Raw genomic sequence first — 7,231 nt, forward strand, 5'->3', positions numbered from 1 at the left:
ATCCTGGCTGTGAATGAATATTGTGATATAAAACTTGGACTTTGATCCCAGCCTTCAAATTCCCATATGTGTGATCAGTCATGGAAGGCAAGCAACAATGTAGAATGTATTTTATGTATAATGTATGTACAATATAAAATATCAGAGTGATTAAACATTTGCAAGATTGGTTACTCCCATAAATAAATGCCTTTTGATCTTTGGAAAAAAAATAGCAAACATTCATAGCCTTAGTGAATAATTTAGTAGGCTGTCACTCTTCTGAAGAGTCTAATCTTCTCTCTCCATACATACCAGTTGTTTCCATGCCTTACATCGTACTTTTTCAGTACTTTATATTTTTTGTTGTCATTTCATTACTTGTGGAGAGGTGACTGCAGCAAAGGGAAAATGAGTCTGTATCTCTTTGCTGTCTGTTTATAGGTAAAATGAGATTTCTGTTTGATTTTTCTGCTGGAACAGGTATTGTGGTGCATGTATTTCTACCACAGAACCCATGAAACAAACTTTGACCAGGAAATTCACTAAAAAAGTGAGAGGATGTCTCAAGGTTGTATCAGAAATATTGCAGCCAGTGGGACCAAGGAGGTGATTCTCCCCCTAAGCTCAGCTCTGGTGAGGCCATGCCTTGAATACTATGTTCAGTATTGGGCCCTTCACTACAAGGAAGACATTGAGGTCCTGAGGCATGCCCAAAAAAAGACAAAGAAGTTGTGAAGGGTCTGAAGCATTGGAATTATGAGAAGTGGCTGAGGGAGCTGAGATTGTCCAGTCTGGAGGAGGCTTAGGGGTGACCTCATTGCTCTCTACAGCTACCTTATAGGAGGTTGGTCTCTTCTTCCCCAGTGACAGTAATAGCATGAGAGGTAATGGCCTCAGGTTGCACCAGGAGAGATTCAGGTTGGATACTAGGAAAATACTCTCTGAAAGAGTGTGCTGTGTTGGAATAGGTTGCCCAGAGAGGTGACGGAGTCACAGTCCCTGGATGTGTTCAACAAACACGGAGAGGTGGCACTGAAGAACGTGATTTATTGAACATGATGGTGATGGGCTGATGATTGAACTAGATGATCTTAGTGGTCTTTTCCAAACTTACTGATTCAATTAATCTACACTGTAACACTAAAAAAAAAGAGGACATGGGCTATATTTTTATGCTCAGTGCGTTTCTGCTCAGAAGAGGTGGAAAAGAGCTGTTGTGTAGATTTTCTTTGAAATTTTGTTTTTCATGTCTTGCTTTTCTTTTGTATGTGCATGGTGTGTGTATTTGTGGTTCCTTACTGCTATTTTGATGGGTAAAAGCCAAGTTAAAGTGCCTGAAATACTGGTGAGCCTGCAACCAATATTTTTTGAATGCCATCCATACTCATAACTTCTTCAGACAAAGATCAAAGGACTGAACAGGAGGTCATGTCTGTGCAGTGAATGCAGTCATGAATGATCTCATGTAAGGGTGAAAGATGCCAATAATTACAAGGACATTCTAAAGACCTTTGTGCTAAGCAGAGGAATGAAAATCACATAGTCTTCATTATATACTTTTCATAAGGGAATAAAAGAAGAACCCTATTCTCACTGTGGGAAGCTAAAAAATTAAAATAAAATTTTTATATAATTTAATTGTATTTTTTTTGTTGTTGTTCTTATCTCCCTGGGAATAATAGCATAATTATAGCTTAATGATATCATTTTTTCATCTTCATTTTCTTTTTCCCACTAAGCTATGACTCTTCTGAGTTTATAATAACTTATTTCAGTTATATTTTGTCTCAAATCTCTTTAGTTGAAGACACCATGGTTAAGATTTGCGCATTGTTCAATTGTGTAATTTAGTGCCACAATCTAGTAAACTTGCAACAACCCTTCTGTCTAAGAATTTATATACGAAGCCTACAAATTCATATATATATAATGAAAAATGCAGACAGTAATGTAAGACTTCTCTTTTGCAGACCAGCGGAGTACAGTCAGCACACACTTCCTCTGAGAGCTGGATCAATAATGAATACATTATGACATTCAAACTCTTTCCTAGATTTTCTACCACTTTAATTGATCTGGCAGAGCTAACTTCCTGTTCTGTGAATATGATCCTGTATGGCTTTTTCCCCAAAGGATTCTGAGGTTGCGGGACACACAGCATTGAAATGAGACAAGGGCCATAATAATTCTACCATATACGCTTTGGGGAACACAGAGTAAGAAGAGTGGACAATCTGTCTGATTGTCTTCCTGGTTTTATAATTTTGGTTGCAGACACCATAAAGATGAATGCATTTTGAATAACTGTCTATGTTTGGAGAAACATTAGGTAGGTGAACTACACAGATGATGTATAAGTCTGTCTTTGAAGGAGAGGAAGGATGATATCATAAAATCTTAGCAATGCTGAATGTTTGTTTCTAGGAAAGCTGTTATTTAATAAACAATTCTTTTGTTTAAACCATGAAGCAAATAGATCAGAGCAGCTTCCAGCTAAATTCTGGCTGTGCTGTTTACTCGGTGTGTCATACTTTATTATTAATGACACTGTGTATTTTTAATATTTTTTGTAACTATAATCTTAAGTGTAATATAAATATGGGAGTCTGTCTTGCTTCAGAGTGGTTTAATACACTAATTTAGTTCTCAAAAACATTTCAGCTTGAGAAAGGGAGAACATTTGCCTTTTTGTAACCATCTGGATAAAACAAGGGATTGTTATGTGGAATGTCTTGGGGTAGGTCCAATAAAAAAACAAAACCAAAAACAAACAAACGAAAAAACCCCCACAAAAACTAGAATGGAACTTGAGTGTCTAAGTCAGAAGTTTCATATCTTACTGTTCTCTTACTATCTACTTCCCAGCTAAGCATATACTTAGTTCTCCATTTCACATTAATTGTTTTACATTTGCCTACCTAGATTTGAGATTCTTTGAACATCACTATTGATTGTATTACTTGATACCCGTCATACTTGGTCTGTTCAAGGTCTGGAGACTAAAGTTCATTATATTTAATGTGTTAGAGAGGGTTAATCTTTTAGAAAGTGCATGAAAGAAAGAGTCTCAAAAATACAGTAACAGCTATTTTCCTTAAGAAAATAGTGAGGAAAGGCTCTGCCCTGCTTTCTCTTTAATGCCCTAGTGGATAGTGAACTTGTCTCTGAGTTGTAATATGAAGTTTTGAGTTCTCAACCTGATTCACACTGCTGATTCCATTTGTTGGGATTGTGGCCTAACTAGCAGACTTTGGCTACATGGTTGGTATGGTAAAATGTGGTAAAAATGTGGTAACAAAGATGTAGATGAGGAAGTAGTTCCATCGTACAGGAGATTCACTGAATTAGTGAAAAGTACTGTGTTTAAGTTAGTGGGTATGCAGTTGTAAGACCTACGCTAACCAAACCCTGAGAAAACCTATAGAACTAGTTATATGAGAGAAGAGAACTTAATATCCACAGAACCCTCAAGATAGGCTACTGTCATGCTCTTTGTTTCCCTGTCTGTCCCTGTGATTCTTGAAACAGTGGCAATGCAAAATGGAGTCAGTATGCTATAGCTTGTGATCATGGCACTTGCTGGGGAAATCAAAGCTTTCTTTAATAAGAAGAGGAATTTGAACCTGGGTCTTCCACCTCATGGACAGTATCAAAGGCAGGAAGAGAAAGGGAGGAGGGAAAATAAATGTAATACTTCTTCTAAAAGGAAAGAATAAGCTGTAGTTTATTCTTTGAAATAACTGAGTTTAAATGAAGAGGTTACAGACTGTTTTGCTACAGGCAGATGTTTTCTAGAAAGTATAGGTAATTCAGATAAGTTTGCAGGCAGCTACTTGCTGACTGTGGCTCCTTTCTTGCTCACTGTGCTTTATAGATTTGAATCTGTTTTGGATTATGGAATGGCTCCATGAATTCTATGTACTTTATGTACCCTAGTATGGAAGCTAGGCATTATAGTGCATAACTTTTAGACTTCTCAGTCCTTTACTGCATAAAAATCAGGAATTAATTAGTAGAGAATGGAGCTATGTCTTTAACCTACTTCTGCTCTTTACTCTTAGTAAAAAAAGCAGTAGTTACAAACATGCCAACCTGGAGAAGTTGCATTAATAAATCTCTAAGTAAATTTACTTAAACCAAAAAAGTCGCAATACCTTATTTGCTCAAAATCTATTGCATACTATAGTACAAATACAGTATAAATATGGCGTCAGAAAAATACTAAGTAAGGCCAGAGTCATGCTTCTTGTTCTTTGAAATGATTATTGTACATAAAGCTTCCATAAATATTTAATTCATGGAAAAGGGAGGTACTGACAAAACTCAAACATTAGAAGGGAGTGTACAAAAGTTGGAAACAGAGACAGATAATCTGGGAGGAATATGGAGACACTCTCCAAGTATGCAAAGATGTATTTACAAAAGCCAAATTCTGCCTGGAGTTGAACCTGACAAGAGATGTCAAAAATAGTAAGAAGGACTTAGTACAAAAGTAGCAAAAGGAGGACTAGGGAAAATATGGACCCACAACTGAATGGGGCAGGGGGTCCTGGTTACATGGTTAAACTGTCTGAACACTGTAGTGCTCTTTGAACACTGTAGTGTTCTTTGGCAAATCTTTCATCACACATGGATTAGCAGTTTAACCTAAGCGTGCCCAGACCCCCCTCTTTGTTGTGCTGTCCTGTACATAACAGTGTGGTCTTCAATGCTACATTGCTTGGGGCCCACAGCATCTAAAAGAATGTAAGATTGTCTATGCTATTCTTATAGCATTGGCCATAATAAATGTTATTTTAAATCATACTTTACAAAATCAGGGTGCCGTTCTGACTGAGATAGTAGTGGACTGGTACCTCCTGTTGCAAAATAGGCCTATAGAGCAGTGATAAGTGGAATTAAGTTTAGTTGGAAACCAGTAACTAGCAGAGTGCCCCAGGGCTCAGTACTGAGTCTAATCCTGCTCAGCATCTTCAGCATTTTACTTTGATTTAGATCAGCTATCTAGACACCTGTGTTTTCCATCTAAAGATAGAGCCAAAATTTTTGATGTTTGTCTGACAGTTACATTGACTCTAAGTCAGTTACATTGTTTTTGTTAAAAATTGTCAAAGATTTCATAATATCAATAGAAAAAGTTGAAAATTAGAGTTAGGCAGAAACTTTCTGCTAAAAAAAAATTCCCTGCAAGAGCAGGCAAGTTATTTGAAATCAAATCTTTCTGCAGGAGTGGAATTTCTGATCACAATGAGAGCACACAGGAAAAAGATTTCCATCTTATTTACGATTAAGGTATTTAAATGAATTACAGAAGACCAGTATCTGATCCTGCTCTTCTTGGCTCACGCTAAAAGAATGTAACCATTGTGAATGCTTTGACTACGGGGGTAGTTAGTTCAGTAAAGGGCAAAGGATGTTTCTGTCACATTTCTCACTTTGAACATTCTTGGTTTCATTTTGGTGCAATGCAAGAAGAAATGTTGATCTCTCTCTTCTCTTTATTTCTCTCTCTCTCTCTCTCAAAAGAAAAAAAAAAAAAAAAAAAGAAAAAAAAGGGGAAATAATTTCCTACACACCTTCTCTGCACTCTTCTTCTAACAAAATGATAGTATGAGTACTTGTTTGGCTCCCTTCCCATGCGGTAGAACTCCAGTAAGCATTCTGCACATTCTCAGATTTTCCATTAGTAATAATTTACATAAAGACTGTATATCATGTAGAAAAAGGGATAACATAACTACCAGACGGATAGAAACATAGTGACTCTTTTGCTGTAATGTATATTTAATAGCTTCAACATAAGCTTGCAGGGATGATCTCTAATGCTATTGAAAGCAAGTACTTATGGTATATGACATCATGCTTTTATGGCTAAAAATGCCAAGGAACATTAATAGGTAATTGAATTCTTTATGTATCTGTTCATGATTACAGATTCTTATGATACTTGCCAACCACATCTTAGAAAAGCAAGCTCGTCTCAGAGAACAGACACTGCACATCAGCTTTCCTGCACACTCGCCTCCTTTTGTAGCTATACAAAAACCTTCAGGCATGTCTCATCAGCAGAAATTTTCTCTCAGGTGGATGGAGGCAGCCATTAGGGTCATGTACCTCCAAGCTGTCACTTAGATAGATCAGAAAGTCTTGCTTTTTCAGTCACTGATCAAAACTACTTATAGATTAAGAAAAGAGGTACTTGTTTGAGATCTTACCCATTTGAGATCTTACACTGTAACTTGCAGCTTGTTGACAAATAGTCTCATGACCTTCCTTGTGTCATATCTGGTTCTTCATTGATGTCTCAGGTAGCCAGTTCCACTCAGTAAAGCAGGAAAAATATATTCAAATTTTGATTAATAAGTTTACCATCAGCTTAGTGAGCTGAATAGGGTGTGAAAATCAAATACTGGGAGGGTACAAGGAGAGGGGCAGGATGCTGTGGCTGGGATCAGAGTTCTCATGGAATAACAATGAGAATTCACTGCAGAAAAAGAAGCGGTAACACTGTTAAATACAGCATGAGGCAGCTTTATGACAAAACAAAGATCCAAATGAGATGGGGAGTCTGACATAGAAAAATAGAATAATAGAATCACAAAATCACAGAATCACAGAATCACAGAATCATAGAATCATAGAATGGCTTGGGTTGAAAGGGACCCCAAAGGATCATCAGGCTCCAACTCCTGTGCACAGGCAGGACCATCAACCACCAGATCTGGTACTAGACCAGGCTGCCCAGGGCCCCATCCAACCTGGCCTTGAATACCTCCTTCAGGGATGGAGCATCCACAGCCTCTCTGGGCTTCCTGTGCCTGCACCTCATCACTCTCTCTGTAATTTCCCCCAACATCTACTCTAAATTTTCTCTCCTTGAGCTTAAAACCATTCCCCCTTGTCCTATCACTATCTACCCGAGTAAAAAGTTGATTCCCCTCCTGTTTATCATCCCCTTTTGAATACTGACAATGGGGCAGACAGAAGAATTAGTGGCTGGTGGCTGTTCAGCAGACACTATAGAATTTGCTTCATCCATATTGTATCACTGAGGAACTGGCAGCTGTACTTACCACAGAGTAAGAAATAAATCTGTTTTCAATTCTCCATTGCCCATATGCTGTATTTCTTCTTTTCTGAGTGCATCAGGCATGAAAATTTGCAGCAGAATTTCTGACATCTGTTTGAATGTGCATCAGCTGTATTCCTTTACTGGTAAAAAGCAAAGGATCCACAAGACATTAATAAT

The sequence above is a fragment of the Excalfactoria chinensis genome, chromosome 1 (genome assembly GCF_039878825.1).
Source record: "Excalfactoria chinensis isolate bCotChi1 chromosome 1, bCotChi1.hap2, whole genome shotgun sequence".
Classification (NCBI taxonomy): Eukaryota; Metazoa; Chordata; class Aves; order Galliformes; family Phasianidae; genus Excalfactoria; species Excalfactoria chinensis.